At 38.5% G+C, this 20,061-nt stretch overlaps 1 long non-coding RNA gene across 1 annotated transcript; it reads left to right on the top strand.

Moving 5' to 3' along the window:
- Nucleotides 1–10,363: 10,363 nt before the first annotated feature.
- LOC136229152 (uncharacterized) lies at nt 10,364–13,101 on the top strand. Its single transcript, XR_010688998.1, has 3 exons — nt 10,364–10,487; nt 10,583–10,673; nt 12,888–13,101. It is a non-coding gene; the product is annotated as an uncharacterized lncRNA (long non-coding RNA).
- The last annotated feature ends 6,960 nt before the right edge of the window (nt 13,102–20,061 follow it).

Below are 20,061 nucleotides of genomic sequence, written 5' to 3'. Positions count from 1 at the left end.
TCTTCACCTCTAAAATCCGAAGGTAAGATTAAAGAGGTAGCGGCACAATCTATTCGTATGATGAAATCTCCAACCCGGATCTAGAGGTTTTTCTCTTGGTTTTTTCCTCCTCCTTTCGCGTCATTAGAGTTAACGCTGGATGATTCCTTTCGATCATTCCTCTTTTCTGCCTCTCTTTTCCTTAATTTTCTTTTCGCATTTTTGGAGAGAGGTCTTGGGAACTTCTTGTGGCTATTCAATTGCCATTGATTGACGGGCGACATGCTTGAAGGTGTCACGAAACGTGGTCGTCGTTGTTGCACGTCTCTTTTCTTTGTATTTTGCGATTGCCTTGAGCTTTCCTCCAACTTAGATGGCGTCGCTTTTGGTACCCATATCTGTCGGGTTTTTAGGTCGCAACGTTGCTTTCCTTTGCCCCCCCACACTAGTGAAGTGGAATTGATCATGTTGGCTATTGGGAATGGGTCCTCATCAATCAGCATGCTTTCCTTCTTTTCCGGGAATTGGAGTATCCCGCGGTTAATCCTATCCTGCACGGAGTTTCTAAAACCAAAACAAGCTTGAGTGTTATGGCTCCAGTTGTCGTGATACTTACAGTAATCTCGTCCGCGTATTTCATCTTTGGATGGGATCACATGTCTAGGAGGCAATGTGATGAACTGCTCTTTTAGCAAGTAATCGAAGATCTCTTCCGTCTTTGAGACGTCGAAAGTATATTGGGTGGTTGGAACCCTTTTGACTACCTCTGGGGTTTTGGGATTTTTTAACAACACGGGACATGTTCGAGATCCGGTGTTTGTTAAATCGGCGATGGCTACCTCATGTGTTTGTACATCCCCTTGATAGCTTCCCATCGAGTTCTTCTTGCGTCGATGATCTTTTCTCATTAGTTCCTCATACTCCAAAACTTTGGCCACCATCTCATAGTAATCATGAATATCAATCCCCTGAAATTTCTTCCGGTTCTCGAATTCTAGTCCGCGTTGGGCAATCTTTACGCATTCGACCTCGGGGATATTGATTCGACATCGATGTCGCATCTTTTTGAATCGGTTGATAAAATTTTCAACCGGTTCCCCATGTCGCTGTGTCATTCGGGACAGTTCCGCCATGCAAACTTCGAGCTCCGTCCGGTAGAATTGGTTGTGGAAAAGCCTTTCCATTTGCTCCCATACGTGAATGGACCCTGATGGCAGAGTGGCATACCAAGAGAACGCTGGTCCCGTTAGTGATCCTGGGAATAGTCGCAAGCGCAACATGTCAAAGTTTGTATCCATGCTCAAACCACTGTACTGAAAGGTGAAGCGTGCCACATGTTCTACGGTGGATTGCCCTTCCTCTCCTGAAAATAAAGTGAAATCAGGGACTCTAAAATTGTGAGGTAAGGGATAGAGTTGGTCATACTGCCGTGGGTACGGTTTTTGGAATTCGAGCCGGTACACCTCCCTCACGGCTAGCCCATAAATCTCTTGGACGATGTTCTTTATGCGTTGGGCCTCCCCTACGTTATTGGTGGGTTCCACGCGTGTATGCATCGTCCGTTGTGGGTGAAAGTTGCTTCCTCTCCCATTGCCCCCCCGAGTTACGAGTATAGCTCTCCTCGTAATGTTCGGCATGGTTACTAAGCCCGGTATGAGATCTAAACTGTTGTTGAGGTGGTGGGACTTGGACGTGTTCTGGGCTGATCCTATCGCCGCGCTCATTGAACCTGAGGTTTTCTTCCCGGATTGGTGGAGGGGTATATCTTTCACTGGCACCTGAGATCGGCGTTCCTTTTCCATTTCTTGCCGGTCCTTGGGATCTTGACTTTTGTGAGAAAAGCTCGGCACATTTCTCTGGGATTTTGCCGATTTCTCCGGTTAAATCGACAATCCTCTCCTCGAGGGCCGGAACCTTATTGGAATCATTTATCGCCTCGCTGTTAGCTTTGAACATGGCCTCATTGCTAGCTTGCATTGCGCTATATATAGCTTCATTATTCTCTCTCATGGTTTGTGAAAACCCATGTAGAAATTGGTTGATTTGCTTCTCCATATTTGCTATAAATGGTGCCAAGTCGAATATGGGCGGGCCTTGAGGTGGTTGTTAGTTTGTATCGCGACTATGGCTCACAGTCTCGGCCACAAAGCCTTCGGGCATTCTGGGCTCATTGTTACGGTCTTGGTTCTGATTTTGACTCTCTTCGGAGTCCGATGGAATTGGATCTTTCCTGGTGTTCTTCCTAGGCGGCATCCTTCGTGAGTACTTATAGGTAAAAATGATGAAATCAAGTTAGTAATCTAGTATTGAAAAAGAAAGAACAAGAAAATAAATAAATACTTATTAATGGAATAAAAACAAAGCATGAAAAACAAGTGGTTTAAAACTGAATGAAAAATAAATATGATATGAAAAAGGGTTATGGAAGAAAATAGGCACAAAAACGAGTTCTAAAATTTTTGGTGAAGCCTAAAGAAAAGGTCCCACTGGGCGTGCCAAAAATTGTTAGCGTTAGCTAATAAATTTTGGTAAGGTAAAGTGGGGCGAGAAAAAAAAAATGAGTCGTGTTTATATGCAAAAGGGTATTGAAATTTTTGGCAAAGCTTAAATAAATGTCCCACTGGGCGTGCCAAAAATTGTTAGTAATATTTTGCGAATATGCTAATTTTCAACCTTGTCACGTGTGGTTAGGGTGCGGGCGTGCCAGAGAAGATTACCTCTCAATTAAAATGGTTAAGTTTATGGAATTTGCGCGCCAAAACTTGAATTCTAAACGAAACGATTGGCAAGGGACGCAAGGATTGAAAAAGTCCCTATTGGGTCTCTCGCGCCGTTATAGAAACTTTGCGAGATAAATTGTTTTTATTTAAGCTAAGCGTATAGATTGAAGACGGGAAAAGTAAAGAAATTGAAGGTGCGAAATTAACACGAGATTTGGTGAAAAATCGGTATTTTATTGATGTAAATCAAGGTTTGAATACATGTGTTTGAGGTAAGCATGAAATTGAAAATGAATTACAATTGAAGAACTTCTATACTAAACATATAGCTAATTCAATTGAACTGGAAGAACAAATCAAATACAAGGAATTGAAATGCAATTAAAATAAATTGGAATTCAACAACAAACTCGGAGCTACAATAGCTATCTCGGATTGATGTTGAATTTTGGTGTCGGTGCGAGGTCCTTGGAGAGCTGCAACCGGTCGGGCCCGTACGGTATGTGATCTTGGCAATGGCAAAACGTTGGTAGGCAAATGGGGCAGATTTAACCCTCACTTCGGGAGGCTCGTTTGGATGCTTAAGAATACGGAATTGGACGAGTAAATAGGCTAAATTTAACTTCAGGAGGTCAGGAACAAACTTATATAAGGGATCGAAGGCTAAAACGGATGCTAAGTAGACAAAATTGGGAGTTGAAAATAACTGGACGAATCTGGAAAATTCTGGAAACAGAATGTCTAAAAGGATTTGGGCTGGACAGATCGGCTTGTAAATAGAGATTCTGGGAACGGAATTGGGCAAATAAATATACTAGATTGAACTTCAAGACGTCAGGAACAACTTTGTCGAAGGGATTGAAAGCAAAAAATGTATTTAAATAGACGCAATCAGGCTTTGAAAGTAATTGGACGAATCTGGAAAATCGATTTGAAAACAGAGCTCTAGCTAGGAATTGAGCAAATTAAAGACTTGGAATACTAAATTGAATTAGAAAAACTTGGAAAGAGGCTATTGGAACTTTAATTGGAGCTAAAGAAGAGCTAAAAGAGGAATCGAAGCTAAGAAAAAACGAAGAACGAAAGAAAGAACTTGAAGAACTAAGAACAAATGGACTTAAGAACTAAGAACTAGAGAGCATTGGAAGGGACCTTAGGAAGGGGTTTTGTTGTGTTGGATTGAGTTTGTTTTTTTTATGAAGGGGAGGGGGTATATTTATAGTCTTTTGGAGTGGCATTTTGGTAATTATTCAGTGGCATTTTGGTAATTATTCACCAACTACCCCTTGAAATTCTCTCCCACTAACTTGCCACATCACCAACTAACTTAACTTCTTCAACTCCCACTAACTGCTGTTGACTGCTTCCAACTGCTGCCAGAAGAGAGGATACGCCCCGCGTAATGTCGGTTACGCCCTGCGTATCAGGGCTTCTAAAGCTTGCGCGTTCTGTTGATGACGTTTACGCGTGGCGTATGGAAGGGTACGTCCCGCGTAAATGAGTCTCTGAAGTGGAACGTCTTCGGATGCGCGGTATACGCCCTACGTATGGAAATGCACGCCCCGCGTAAACGTGCTCCTGATCCTGAAACGCCTTTGGATATGTGGAGTACGCCCCGCGTATGAAGATGTACGCCTCGCGTATTTGGGATGAATTTACGAATGTATTTATTATTTTTATTTTATCATTCTTATTTTCTAGATACAATGAAAACTATATCCTAAAATTGACAAACAAGCATTATATATATATAAAATAAAATTTATTCATTTTGGGCCAACAATGTTTTTTAAAATAGAAAGCCTAAACAGTGTGTTATGTAGAAATGTGGGACTAAGCAAGTGTTTATAATTTAGGGGTCAAAGTTCAAATTTCATTTTTGTTAAAATTTAACATTTTTTTTAAAGTAAAGGTGCTTGAAGTTTGATTGGACCAAACCGACATTGGTTAATTGGTTCACAGTTCAACTGGCCGGGTTGGACAGTTCTCACTAGTCGAAGTTGTGATCGATTCCAGTGGAACCGGATTGAACCGATCGGTCTGGTTAGATTCTTTTTTTTATGAAAGAATAATTAGATTAATCAAACCAAAGATTCGGCAAGCTCATGTGCAACACGGTTACCCTTCCTGTGTACAATTGAGAATGAGATAGAACCAAAAATCGAACTCCAAGCCATAACATCCTGATATAAGAAAAATAGCCGTGATTGTGGGAGAATTCCTGAATCCAGAGCTTCCACGACCGTTTTCGCATCCGACTCAACAATAATATTGTTGAAACCACAGTCCCTCGCAAGGTATACTCCTTCGAGTATGGCTTGTAGTTCAGCCTCTTCCACAGTACTGCAGCTTTGGATCGGGATGCCAGCCGACGCCATGACCAACCCCTCGGAATTACGTGCCACCAAGCCCACCCTACACACTTGGCCTTAACCCCCATATTTGGCGTCGCTATTGATTTTAACCACATCAGTTGAGGGGAAGAACCAGGCTTTTGTAGAGTCACGACCTAGCAGAACAGAAGTGACCGGAGAGGAAGGTTGATTCGTGGGCATTCGATAATCCGCCAGCAAGTCCCGCGCTTGACGATATAGTTCGTCGTCTGGGATCTATATTGCTTCATGCACCAATTTATTTCTCCTATACCATAATTTCCAACAGAGGACAACCCATAATCGTAAATCCGCCTCCGCTAGGATCTCACTGCAGAAGTTCAGCCAGGTCTGTATGTCTGGTGCATCAATTTTGTCCACCCGTTTCACCAGGCCTGCCGATTTCCAAAAGCTGCGAGCCCACCTGCAATGTAAAAAACATGACACATAGATTCATTAGTTGAGAAGCACATCGGGCATGCTTGTGAAACCTGTATCCTGCGATTTGCGAGGTTCATGAAGCACGATAAGATGCTTTTGGATAGTCTTCACATGAAGTGCAGAATTTTCAGCGGCACTTTCCACTTCCATATCTTTTTCTGTACCGATGAATTATCCGATGACTGCTCGGGGATATCCGTTATTCTCCTGCGCTGTGCTTCAGCAATGTGATAGGCGCTCTTAATAGTGAATTTTCCATTCTTCGTTGCTCCCTAGTACTGTTCGACAGCCGGCTGGCAGAAGCTAATTCTTATCCTGCGAATTTCCGCAGTTTCATCCGGGGTAAAACACAGGTTCAACAATTCTTCATCCCACTGTTTCGTTTCTGGGTTGATAAGCTCCTGTATCATAATCAGTTTTGGGCTAACAAGGCTAACAAGTGGTCGTTTAGCATTAGTTGTCGGTAACCAGAAGTCGTTCCAGATGTGAACCGATGCCCCATTACCAATTCGCCACATCAGCCCTTCCCGAATGATATCTTTGGCCTTAACTACACCTCTCTAGAAATAGCTCGGGTTCGGTCGGTTTACCTCATCCAGGATGTCAGAACCAGCGAGGTATTTGGCTTGAAGAACCCGTGAGCACAAGAAGTTAGGACGTGTCATGATCCGCCAGCATTGTTTAGCTATCAGTGCCAGATTGAAGGACCGAATCCATCTGAAGCCTAAATTGCCTCTCTCCTTCGTATGACAGACAGCTTCCCATATCAGCTAGTGTATAGCCCTCTTCCCTTCTTTTCCACCCCACGAAAACTTGCTAATTAATTATTAAATTTTAGTGCATAAGGTCTTGGGTAGGAGGAAACACGACATGATGTACTGTGATATAGCCTGAACAACTGCTTTGATTAGCACCTCCCTTCCCCCAGTTGACAGAAATTTCTCCTTCCATCCCTGCACCCTTCTTATCACCCGGTCCTTGATATTTGAAAAAATCTCTTTTTTTGATGTACCGATAAGAGTGGGTAGCCCGAGGTACTTTGGGAAAGCTCCTGTTTCACCAACCCTGAGGGAGTTGCATATAGCTGTTCGTTTTTCACTAGGGACCCCTACGCTAAAAAATACCTCCGACTTCGTATAATTTACCATCTGTCCTGATGCATTCTCATAATTCTGGAGCAGCACTTTCACCTTAACAATTTCAGTCTTATTTGCACGCCCAAAAATCAGTGAATCATTTGCGAAAAAATAGATGGGAGATGCAGGGGCCACTTCTGCTAGCCTTAATTCCGTGAAGAGAACCGATTTCCACCTCTTTTCTGATATTAGCTGACAGTGCCTCAGCACAAATTAGGAAGAGATATGGGGATATCGGGTCACCCTGCTGTAGACCCCTCTATGGAAATAGAAGACCCTGCGGCTGTCCGTTTATAAAAAACGACATAGAGACTGATGAGATGCACATCATAATGAGATTCACAAAATGGTTCAGAAATTTCATTCTCTGCATAGCTAATCTCAGGAACTCTCATTCAATTCTGTCATATGCTTTGCTGATGTCGATTTTGAGAGTGAAATTACCTTTGATACCCTTCATTCTTGTTTCAATGCTGTGAAAAATCTCAAAAGCAATAATAGCATTATCAGTTATAAGCCTTCCAAGGACAAAGGCCGACTGAGTATCATGAATTAGATCGGGCAGGACTGTTTTCATCCTATTTGCAAGGACCTTTGAGACCAATTTATACAGCACGTTACACATGGCAATTGGTCTAAGGTCCTTCATCTTTCCAGGATTCTTACTTTTAGGGATCAAAGCACTAAAAGTGTGGTTCAGATTCTCAGGCATAATACTAGAATTAAGAATATTAAGCAAATAACTAACAATGTCAGTCCCAAGGATATCCCAGTATTTTTGGTAAATTAAAGAGGTCATACCGTCCGGCTCGGGGGCCTTTGTAGGGTTGATCTGAGTAAGGGCATCATAAATCTCCTCTTTGTTGTACTCCCCTAATAATTGCGCTGCCTGTTCTTCTGACAAAGAGGAATCAATTGCCTCAACAAACTCTCTTCCTCCCTCACCTCCCGAGCTTGTGAATAGTTCAGTGAAATACTCAATGACTACCTGTGATATATCAGCTGCACCATTAACCCATATTCCCGCTGAGTTCTTAAGCCTGCGCAAAGAATTGTTCCATTTTCGTGCATTGCAATGCGCGTGGAAGTAGGCAGTATTTCTATCGCCCTGATTCAGCCAATCAAGCCAAGCGCGTTGCTTCCACATCGTCTCTTCCACGAGAAGTATCTCATTGATCTGACGGGCTATTAGACTTTCTTCCTCCTTTGCTGTTGGGTCGACTTTGGCCTGAAGCAGCTTCAGTTTTGAGTTAAGCTCCCTAAGGCGAGCTGTAGGTTACTGAAGGTTTCCTTGTTCCACTGCTGTAGATCCTTCGCTGTATCCCTTAATTGGTCAGGCACAGACGCTTCAGCGGCGTTTCTAAGCCAGGCCGATGTTATCGCTTTCTTACAGTCGGTGTGTTGAGTCCAAAACTCCTCAAACCAGAACACACGTTTCTTGTTTCGTGTTTCTGTCACCATGTTTGAGAAAATTAATAGTAACGGATTATGGTCAGAAGAAATTCGTGGTAAGTACTTTACCTCGTGGATTGGGAATGCCTGAGACCAGTCAAGAGTCGCGCAGAACCTGTCAAGACGTTCCTAAATGGCCGCCATCCCTTCCCTTTTGTTATACTATATGAACCCCAGACCCTCCGACCCTAAATCCAGTAAATTACACTCCTGTAACACACGTGCGAAATGGTTCCATATCTTTCTCCTCTTTGCTTCTACCTCCCTGCTTTCCCGAGGACCACAGAATTTCATTAAAGTCTCCAAAACAAAGTAACGGATGTTGGTCCAGGCGACTCAGGTAATTTATCAAGTCCCATGTTAGAAATTTCCTTTGTTCTTTAGGCCACCCATATATCCCAGCCCCTCTCCATGTAATCATTGAATCCTGGACTACAGTAAAATAGACACAGTGTCTAGAATATCTATTAATACTTAAATCCAGTTCTTTTCTCCAGCCCAAAATTAATCCTCCACTTTTACCAACAACATCAATAACAAACCAATTGTATATGTTCAGGGCTTGACTCAGATAGTTTGCATTGCTTTTCTTTATCCGAGTCTCCATCAGGAAAAGAACGTCTGAGCTTTGTTCCCTCAAAATCTGCTTGAAGGTTCGGAATGTCCAAGGATTACCCATTCCTTGAACATTCCAACTTAGGAGCTTCATAATTCTGGGTGGGGCCCTTGTCTGGCCACCACCCATATCGTCTCAAGGGTTGTCATACATTGCTTCTTCATTTCCCCCACCTCATGCATTTCTACATCATCCATGTTCCTCTTTTTAGCTTTCACTGATTCCATCTTCCCCTCGTTGTTCTTCCCTTTGCATTGGCTACTCTCGCCTTTCTACTTACGGTCCCATCGGATGTGTACTCTTTTTTGAGGTTTCTCCCCCTGTACTTGGTTTGGATTAAGGGTATTACCTTCCTTGCTCGGTATCTGACTGCTGTGTGTCTCCTGTGCCGTGGCCGGGGGCTCTGTTTCTGTTTCGCCCACCTGTTCTGCGCCCTCAGCAGTGTTGTCAACTATCAGTTGCCGCTTTGTTCTGGAGTTTACCTCCCTACAAACTGACCCCTGACTTGTAGAGACGGCGGTATTCGTTGCTTGGGATCACGTAACACTACGGTGGCCTACACGGTGGCCTGTGGATGCTTGTAGTTTCACTGGAGAAGCTTTTAGGATTGGACTGTGGGGCCATTCTGTGACCTGTATATCTTCTGGCATGACCTTACAGGCCTCATAATTATGACCCAGGATCCCGCACCAGTAACAATAGTTAGATAGTTTCTCATACCGAAAGAAAATCCATCCAGGTTCTCCTAAGTTGTTTCGTACTCTTATTTTGCGCAGCAGTGGTTTAGTGACATCAATATTGACCCGGATCCGGGCGTATTTTTCAATTGCTCGCACTTCTTCTTCCCCACATTGTACCACTGAACCAATTCTGGCTCCAATCGCTTGTAACATAGCCATGTTTCTTTGGATCAAAGGGAGATCATATATCCTTACCCAGAACGGACAAGTATTTAATGGGATTTCAGAAGGTTTTGCGTGACCACTTACCTTAGCTAGCAGCACCATATTTCTTTCAAACACCCATGGCCCGTCCCGTAGAACCCTATCCCGTTCCCTTTTACTCTGAAATTCACAGACAAAACGACCATCCTCTCCTTCCTCAATCGTGAATCTGTTCATCCTCCACTGTCCGCTCAAGGCCGAGAATAAGAAACGGACGTTGAGAGGCTTCTGTGTTAGGATTCTGCCTATGATACACCAGCGTTCCGGTTCTTCTGCAGCGTCGACATTCTCAATGATGACTTCCTCTTCCTTATTAATTTTAGGAGGTTATTCGTCGAAGCTCAGTTGCCGATTCCGGCAGCATATGACCCAGAAACGGCGAAAAGGACGGATCGACCTAGAAGGGCTAGGAGGACAGCGACGGTGGTCCACAAGGGCCGATCCTCAGATTTTGTTTTCTGTCTGGTTAGATTCTTAAAGCCATGATGAAAATTCAATTTAATGTCCTCATAAAAAAACGATCATTATTAATAAAGAGAGTATAAAGTTTTCCAAAATAAAAGAACAAAATTTTAAGGAAACTTTTCTTTTCAACAAAAAAAAAGAAGAGGAAACTTGTATGAGAATTGGAAACGGCGTCGTAGATTGACGATGTAAAAGGCTAACCATTAATTTCATTCGCATGAACCCTGGCTTTCTCGTAGCTCTCTGTCATAAACAAAAATGGCTTGGCGCTATAGGCCATATCACTCCTCTCCACGGCGATACCATACCAATTCGAACGTCTGTCCTCCCCTTCGAGCCCCTCGTGACGCTCTCTTTACTAGGTTAGTACTTCAAACTCTTGGACTCACGCATGTATAATGTGCATAGGCTCTTTAACGTAGTTGTTCTAATTTTGACTCTCTAATTATTGGAACAGGACTATGGTTTGATCTCTAGATTCTGCGCAACCGTAACCAGTAATGCTGCTGCACAGGGTGATGGTCGCCTCACGCCTCACTTCTTATAATGTGAGAACAATTAGATTAATAGTGTGTTTGTATGGCTTAGAACAATTAGAATTTAAACTCTTTATCCTACTTGAATCTTCAAAATCAATGAGCTTGCGTATTTAAGAACGTTTTTCCTTTGATAATTTTGGAGTTTCATTTATTTAAATATCTTTAACCATCGTCCATCGAAATATTACAACTTCATGAGACTTTTCTTTTTGGTTGTTCCTTGTTTAGTTGTTCTTTTGTGCTTTTGTGTTACTCTGATGCTTGTGTGTGTGTGTAAATTATGCTGCTGCTGCTGCTGCTGCATGTTCTTGGCAGGCTGTGATCTCTGTTCTAGATTGGATTTTCTTGGATTTGAGTGCCTTACATTTCACTAACCATGTCATATTTAGTTAAGAAATTGACCTTAGGAGATTGGGGCATAAACAAACCAAAGGGATTGAAACATTTTATTGAAGTATTTGTCAAAATCTTTCTAATTTCTATTCCATAGTCCTTTTGGAATCTTGACGAAGAAAGGCTGTTCATGTGGTGAATCATGGTTTGCAGTCAATGTTTAATAGATGCCATAGCTTATTTTGGTGCTATCTTCAGTATGTGAGCCCCTTAAAAAGAGGTGAAATTATAAAGAATGATTCTTCCAGGAATAAAGTTCTTCCAGGAATGATTTAGAACTAGAATGTTTAAAAAAAAAAGTTATAGAGCAACTGAGGTTTACAATTGAAAGGAAAAAAAAATTGGTAATTACTAGCAAACAAAGTAGGAAAAGGGACAAATGTATTCAATTTTAGAAGAGTAAGTTAACGAGAATATCAGTTACCAACTGAGATTGGATTGGTATGTATATTTGTTTCACAGTATCATCACAACTGCAAAGCAATTGTGAACTCCTCCAATTTGAAAGAGAGATTATTGCCCCCGTATAAATTGTAGTAGATGCATCTCAAGCTATGAAGCACTGATACTTGTAAGAGGTTGACATACGCGTATCGGATACTCCAGGGATATGGATACGTGGGGATACGTACGTGATATGGAAAAACAAGTATGCCATTTTTTATTTTTTATTTTTTATTTTAATTATGGGGATACATGGGATACTTCGGGGATATGTTTCAGAGTTAATTAGGTAAAACTCAAGATTTTTTGTAAATAACTTTACAAAAATAAGGACTAATATATATATATAAAAATTAAATATAAATCCCTAATATAAATAATTAACTAAACCAGCCCAGACCTGCCTTTTCATTGCCAAAAAATAAATAAAAAACTACTCCCTCCGTTTTTTATTATATGACGTTTTGGACTTTTGAATTTGTTCATTTTTATATGTCGTTTTGTATTACCAATGCACTTTTTACAATACTTTCTCTAATTTGCCCCTATTTATTGTAAGAGAGAGATATAATTATTAATGCAAATTATCTTAATTAAGTCATAAAAATTAATAAGAGAGAGAAATTTTGCATAGAAAGTAGAGATCCAGGAGAAAAGTATTAAGGGTACATTAGTCATTTTAATAGTCTCATTAATATTGCATTGGTCTTGATGAAAAACCTTAAACGACATATAAAAAAGAATGGAGGGAGTAAAAGCTAATCCGTATTAAATATTTGTAGATGAAGATCATGAAAATGATTATAATGACTTACCCGTGCCCGTATGCGTACCCGTATCGGTGCCTCATAGATCTCGAGAGATTGCTTAACCTCTCACTAAGCAACTAACATAAATGTGCTTAAGTTGTAATCTTCAGGAACACTTATATCACATATTAAAGAAACTACTGGATGAATTTGAAACTGAGCATGAACAAAATCATAAGTTTAACCACAACAAAAATGGAAAAACGAACTATTATCCTACTGAATTAATTCTGGACTTCTGGTTAATCAAGCTGAGAGAGGTCCTGAAGGAGCTACAATTTTCAGCACATCTGACAGATGTTTTCTTTTCTTGTGTAATTTTATGAAGTTCACTGGTTTCCTTGTGCGAGTAAACGTTTGTGAATGCTTGGAAATGAGCTGTTAAGAATTGAGAAAGATATAGCTTGGAAATAAGATATAGCTTATTTCTGTGGATGTTTCATTCATTTACAATTCGTCACCTAATGGGTTATGATATTTACTAGAAAAATTCTTTTGTTCATGTGTTAGGAATTGAAAGAGAGAGAGCTTATTTCTGTTAGGAAATTTCATTTTGTTGATTTTATTTGTTCTGTAGGTACTCGAAATAACCATTGGATTGGTGCACTAAGCAATATGCTTTATCAAGTTTGAAGTAGATCAGTGTGGATTGCTTTGATGATGGAGGCACGTAAGTTGCAAATTATATTTTTGTTGCATTTGTACTTCTCCTTTTGATAGAGATCATATTAAGTGATTTCAAGTAGGTTCAGTATTTTGTACTATCATTTTTAGGAATTGGCTTGTCTGAATTTTGTTTTTTGGCCAGAAATCATGAGTTCTTTGTTCTATTATGTTATGCCAAAAAGTACAAATTGACCTTGAACATTTAGTTGATAGAGGAACTGACCCAATTTAGCTTTTTTGGCCAATCCGTCAATTGAGACCAACTTTTAAGTTAATTTTCACCCCAAATCAAAGTAATTTACAAGTGTCGAGTTGGATGAATCAACTTGATAGGCGCAAAAATTCAGGTCAGTGCATTCTATCACACAACCTCACATGCTTTGGGGAGTCAAGGACCAACAACTGCTGAAATCTCATGACCTTATGTTCTTGAGACAAGATGATAAGAGAAAGCAAGTACGGAAATATATTAAGATGATATAAAGACAAATTAAAAAGAACTCAAAAAAGAAGAAAAAATCTATGGATTTACCTAGAGCTTATGGTTTAACTTGCATTAAATGCATATCTTTACTTAGAAAACAAACACAGATAGTATAAATAGCCCATATACTTAAGGTCAATACTCCCTGTTGATGCATTAATCTTCAAACTTTGCATTTTTTTCATATGGTTTTGCTCTCCTATGCTCAAATATATTTCAAAAGTGGAGGCTAGTTCAAGAACGTCTCTTATGACAGCTAAACAATCTTTTTATAGGGTAAAAACCATTTACTTAAATAACAAGTCTAAGAGATAGCATGTTACGCCACTTGTGCGAAAAGACAACACAAAATGATAAATAAGACACTTGTGTCTTATGCAATATAGACTGAAGGTTGAATTTGCTTCAGAGAACCATGTCTTATCCTAGTTTGCTTGAAATCATTGCTTTGAAATAGATAGTCGTTTTCAACAGATAATAAAATAAGCAAATGAGCAATAGATGGTTGTAAATCAAGCAAAATAAACTCAAATCAACAAAGTGATGTGATAGGTTTATAATGTATTCATGTAATACGATACCACTAAAATATTTTTTCGAGCGTCAATTTGGGTGACCCAACGTTTGGTCAAGCTTAGGACAAAAATTGCAAGTTGAGTGTACTAAATTTAACTTTTTAGTAGAAATAGATTTTCCAACTACCCATATCAGGATGAGTTGCACCAAGTTAGAACTTTTTTTTTTTTTTTTAACTCAGTACGACTTGTCTGAAGCTGAATAGTTCAAGAATCCAGATGGCCTAAATAGTTAATTTGAATCATTTGTACAGGAAAAATTTGAATCCAATTTGTAATTATTCTTTCTATATCCTTTGAAGCTTGTTATTATCCATGAGAAAATTAGCGAGTGACACTGTTTATAAAGAAATATAAGGTATGCCTTTCTTTCTTTGTAGAACTTCTCTTGTTGCCGAGCTAAACCTCCTGAATGGGTTGGGTGGTGAATCTATGAATGTGGCATAGCATATCATAAGAATTTCAATTGCTTTCTGAAATTTATATTTTAGTATCTTCATGGTGTAGGAAAACCTCAACCTGGAATGGATGGTCCTTAGAGTATTAGTTATCTTAGGTTAAATGACCTTGTCCTATATCTGCGCAGGTTTATGAGGTTAAATCTCTCTTTTGAAACTTAAATCTTCAATCCTTGTGTATTTGCTCAAACATTCTTCAAAGATGGAGGCTAGGATGAGACCCTCTTTTATGGCTGCTAAAACATCTTTGTTATAGGGTAAAAATGGTGCCCTTGAACAGCAAGTCTGATATGTGATGTGGCCATCTCACTTGCACTAGTCTAGGAGGGTAACATGAAATGATAGATAAGATAAAAGTATGTCTTATGCAATGTAGACTTGGACATGAGTTTGCTTCATAATGACAACCACGTCTTATCCTAATTTGCTTCAAATCACTTTTTTTTTTCTAATAGATCATCATCAGTCTTAACCTACGACAGGATAAGCAATAGATGGTTTAAAATCAAGCAAAAATAAACTCAAAAGAACACAGCAAAAGGCTTAAATTACATTCATAAAATGCAACTACCACTTGAGTATTTTACAAATGTCGTATTGGATGAGTCAATTGAGGGTCATTTTGTACAGCTAGAATTACGAAAAGGATATTGAACTCGAATTGACTACATGAGTAGGCTTTTACTAATTCTTTTAGGATAGCCTTTGACCTATCCAATTTGGGATGAGTCACGCCAACTAAAATAAATGGAAGCAGTTGTTGATGTTTTTTTTTGGTAGACAAAAAGTTTAGGTGTGAAGTCCATCCATTCATAAGGCCAGGACAACACAGATCTTGATAAGGATTAGTTTATAGATTATCTATCAATAGATGCTAAATTTTAATGAAATGAAGACTGGAATCTCAAACCTATCAAGTAAAGGTACGATACGAGTGCCTTACCACTTGGACCCACTCTTATTGGTAGGAAAATGTTGTTCATATTCATATGGACATAAATCCGTCTAATCCTTTCTAAGAGAACCAAGTGAGTATTCGAGGTGTTCCAGAGGATTAGGGAGGATACGAGGTGTTTGGGTTGCATCAGCTAAGCGTTGAGGAGCAAAGCGCGTGGGGAAAGGCCATTTCAGGGGGCCAGGTAGCCTATCAAGGTTGGGATCGGCGACCCGAGCCCATTAAAATCTGGGCAGTAGCGACTGAGGTCCCTTTGGGCGTGAAAACGCCCAACAATCTATCCGCCAATTGCTCTTCCTTTGAGCAGAGACCTCAGTCTGGGTTGGGCGTGAAAACGCCCAGTAATCTACCCGCAAATTGCTCTTCCTTTGAGCAGAGATCTTCAAACCTGGCGAGCCCCACCTCCTTTAATGATTCTAATTTTACAAATTTGCCATTTCAATTATTTACTATTATGCCCTGTGCTTTTCCTTATTCCTTTTGTGCCCCTTAAGTTATGTTTTAGTTGTTTAATGTTAAGGTTTTTATGTAATTTTTTTCCTATGATTTCTAAGGGCATTTAAACCCTTTTATGATTTGTAGTGAAATCTTTTCATTAATAAAAAATCTAAAACTTCTATAAAAAATCTAAAAACTTCAATGGAAGCTAGTGTTCATCTCTTTTGTCATTTAGAGATTTTCGAGATTCCTAAACTTGTAAATTTTTTCCTTTGATTTTTTAATAGTCAAAATCAACACTTTTTTTCTCAATCCCTTTCTGCATCACAAGGGGTGGCAATTTCAAGTTTCGTGTCAAAATTGTGTTATGTATATATGATATAAATTCCAGAAAAAAGATAATCGTATCAATCTTATCTTATCGGGTTTTTGTGTCAAAAATTGCCACCCTACCCGTGCCTTTCTCTTATATATATATTTGGGGAAATTCATCCTATGTAGATAGTTCAAGAGCCTATATGTCCTTAAAAGCTAAAAAATGCATCTATTTATCGAGATGATATAAATCCAATGTTGATTATGTACTTCTAGTCATTATTGTTGGGATTTTTGAGAAGAATACAGAAGAAAAGAAGAAAATGGTGCTAACAATTTTATTGGATATGTCTGTGTTCTGCACAATTGAAAGATACAGACCTATGGCCCTTTTATAGGCTATAATGCAACCATAAAGGAGATTTTAAAGCAAACAATAAAATCTCCACCAATTATTTCACTACCAAATAAAGACTTGGTAAAACTAGACCTAGTCAAATAACAAACTTTGAATCACAAGATCATAATCTCAACATTCCCTCCTGATTCAAAGTTTTTTTTTTTTTTTTTGAAATATGATGTACTTTCCATCATCATCTTCTAATTGGAGCACTTCTCTCCACTAATGGCTTCTCGGTGCACTTCTCACCGTAAATGTCTTCTCGGTGCACTTCTCACCGACCTTCATTTATTAATTGGAGCACTTCTCGCCAACATCAAGATACTAATTCTTCATCAACATGTCAAATTGACATTTTCTTCTGTGACTTTTTCTTTTGCATTTGAAACGCTGAGGCTTCTCCTTGTGTCAACCTTCTTTTTCTTCTTGATCATGTTTCTCACAATCACCATGCCGAGTAATTTTCAATTTTCAAGAAAATTCCCTCAATCATTCCATGGTTGAGTTCTGCTTCAAATACTCACAGATCCCTTAAAGATCACTGAGGCTCTGATACCAATTGTTGGGATTTTTGAGAAGAATACAGAAGAAAAGAAGAAAATGGTGCTAACAATTTTATTGGATATGTCTGTTTTCTGCACAATTGAAAGATACAGACCTATGGCCCTCTTATAGGCTTATAATGCAACTATAAAGGAGATTTTAAAGCAAACAATAAAATCTCCACCAATTATTTCACTAACAAATAAAGACTTGGTAAAACTAGACCTAGTCAAATAACAAACTTTGAATCACAAGATCATAATTTCAACAATTATATCCTGTGTAAATAATTTATTAGTCATTGAATTTATGCATGTCATCGAGTTAATGCCTTCATCCATAATTCTACTAGTCTAAGGTTAAGTTTTGTGAAAAATGATAAGTTTAACCTTTTATCACAAGTTTTTTTTTTTTTAAGAAGAAATCTAATTGTTTCATTCATAGGAAAAATAGTACATCTCGAAATAAGTAATTAAAAAATTACAATCCAGAAGTACATCAGAAAAGTTTTCAATATCATAAATCGTGATAGAGCAACAGTAGATATTGCTTGAAACTGTTTTTGGCACAACAACGAGAAACATTTTAACCAGAATCGATTTCATAGTCTTTTTCCCTAGAAAATGATTTTATGATGTTCAATGAGCTAGATCTATATAATGATAGACAAAACTCTTTTGTTTTTCCACGAAGGAAAATATGATTATACCTATATAGATACAACTATCCATATAGGAGACATACCACCTATAAAGAAGAAATTACCAAATATATCATAGTAGATAAATAAATCAAATGATTAGGTTACAAATAAAATAAATTATTAGTTAATTGTATTTTCTTTAATCGATTATTAATCAGTGAATTAGAAATTTAATATTATTTTTCATACTTGCATTAATATAATAGTAAAAAAAATTCTATAATATCTAATTAAATAACATAAATTTAAATTAATTAATGATAGAAAAGTAAACTTATCATTTTGCATAAAATTTAACCGTTAACATACAAAATTATGGATGAAAGACTAAGCAGTTGATTTTAACAAAACTTAAGGACCCTATAATCTATTTATGAAAATAGAAGGATCAAATATGTACAAATTTGGAGATAAATAAATTATTTACCCTTATATTTATATCCTTCGTGGATGTTTAGTACTTTCGGAAAAAGGACACTGTTGAACTGTTTATAGAAAAAAAAAACAAGGTTCTTCTGTGAAGGAAAAGAACGGTTTATAGAAAAAAATTGCATGCCTTATGAACTATTTTAGTTGAGCCTGAGTGAGGTTGAACTTGATTGCTTTCTGGATATAGTGAGAAAATGTTCATTAAATCCAAAAGAGGCAAAACATGGGTGTAAACTATATAAGCCAATGTGCAGAAAGGCTTTGTGTTTTTTTAGCACATGGTGATGTTAATATTATGAGAGGCACTTTGTCCCACATAACTGGAACTCTGATAACTTTTTGTCTCCATCTCTGACCCATAATGCAATAAAATAAAATGTGGTTTTCTCTGGCCGAATCATTTTATGTATCATAGGTAGGCAGTTATGGTTTCTAGCATGTCATTATTGGAATGTGGAAGCTACTTTTGATTGTATACCTAATTTGGTGGTGGTTATCAACTTCCAGGAATGCCAGGTTGGTTCTGATGTTTTACTACATTATTTTATTCAATATAACTTGTAAGATACTCGTGGAGAAAGATTAGGCACTAGTGAAATTTTGATATGACTGTCTGGTGTTATCTACTAGTTTTGGAGGACCCATAGTTATTAAAGGCACAAATCACACTAGGGGTCTAGGGTCTAGGGGGTAATTCCTTATTCAATATAAGGCAAGTGCCCTTTGTCAAAGGGCACTCAGCAATCAGACATTTCTAAAATGGAATAATAGTTATCAAATCATATCCAATTATCCATAATCTTAATTATAAATTCTAAATTAACTATTAACTCTTCCATAATCCTAACTCATAATAATAAATTCTAAATGTAAAACTAAAGTTTTACCAAATTCTACTTCTCATCAAGACTAACGTCTCCATAGATCACTAGTCAAAGTCATCACCACCACTATCATTTCCAACATCAAGATATTGCTTTAGATTTCTCCTTTTACCTAGGCCTAGCAGTTGAAGTAGTGATATTCAGGGACGGATACAGAGGGGGTTTGGAGGGCTTGAGCACCCACTAGTCACCAGAAAACGCTAAAAATTCTATGAAAATTGTGTACGGGTTTTTAATTTTTTTTTTACGTAAAAACACCAAAAATATCAATTTAACACCTATAAATCACGAGAGGCCGTGAATCCTGGATCTGTCACTGGAGGTATTCATGATACTTTTTCTACCCTAACATGATAAATACTTTCTTCAGCTGTAGATAATATAGATAGAGAAAGGTTGATATTGAAATTGCGCCTAGGCGTGCCTCCAACAATGCTCACAAAAGGCATGCGCCTCATTAACAGAGCCTGCTTTTTGGCTTTTCAAGCGACATGCCTGGAGCCTAGCGCCTTTTGAGGAGCTTGAGGCGTGCTTTTGATAACTATAGGAAGTCCTGTAGAATCACCTGGGAAGTGAAATGGGTAGAAAGTAGGGTAAATTGTTGTAGGAAGGATTCCCATAATTGTGTATTGATTGGGGCTAAACTCCTGTGCACCCACTTGTAAACTATAGCTTTCACAAAGTTAGCTAAAAGTATATATTGGAGGATTTCTAGATGTGGTACCAGATCCATGGCTAAAGTTATGTCGGGTCTTTGTCTTGATGACGGATATCATGTGCAACTCTCAATATTCTCTCCTCCAACAATCAGTTGAACTGAAGCATCCCTGAAGGATGAATGAGATATGAGAATGATCACAATGAATATTATGTTGAAACACCATAAAATTGGGAGCCACGT

Source organism: Euphorbia lathyris, chromosome 5 (assembly GCF_963576675.1).
Source record: "Euphorbia lathyris chromosome 5, ddEupLath1.1, whole genome shotgun sequence".
Lineage (NCBI taxonomy): Eukaryota > Viridiplantae > Streptophyta > Magnoliopsida > Malpighiales > Euphorbiaceae > Euphorbia > Euphorbia lathyris.
Note: the sequence above shows the minus strand (reverse complement) of the source record. Positions and strands in the feature narration are given on the sequence as shown.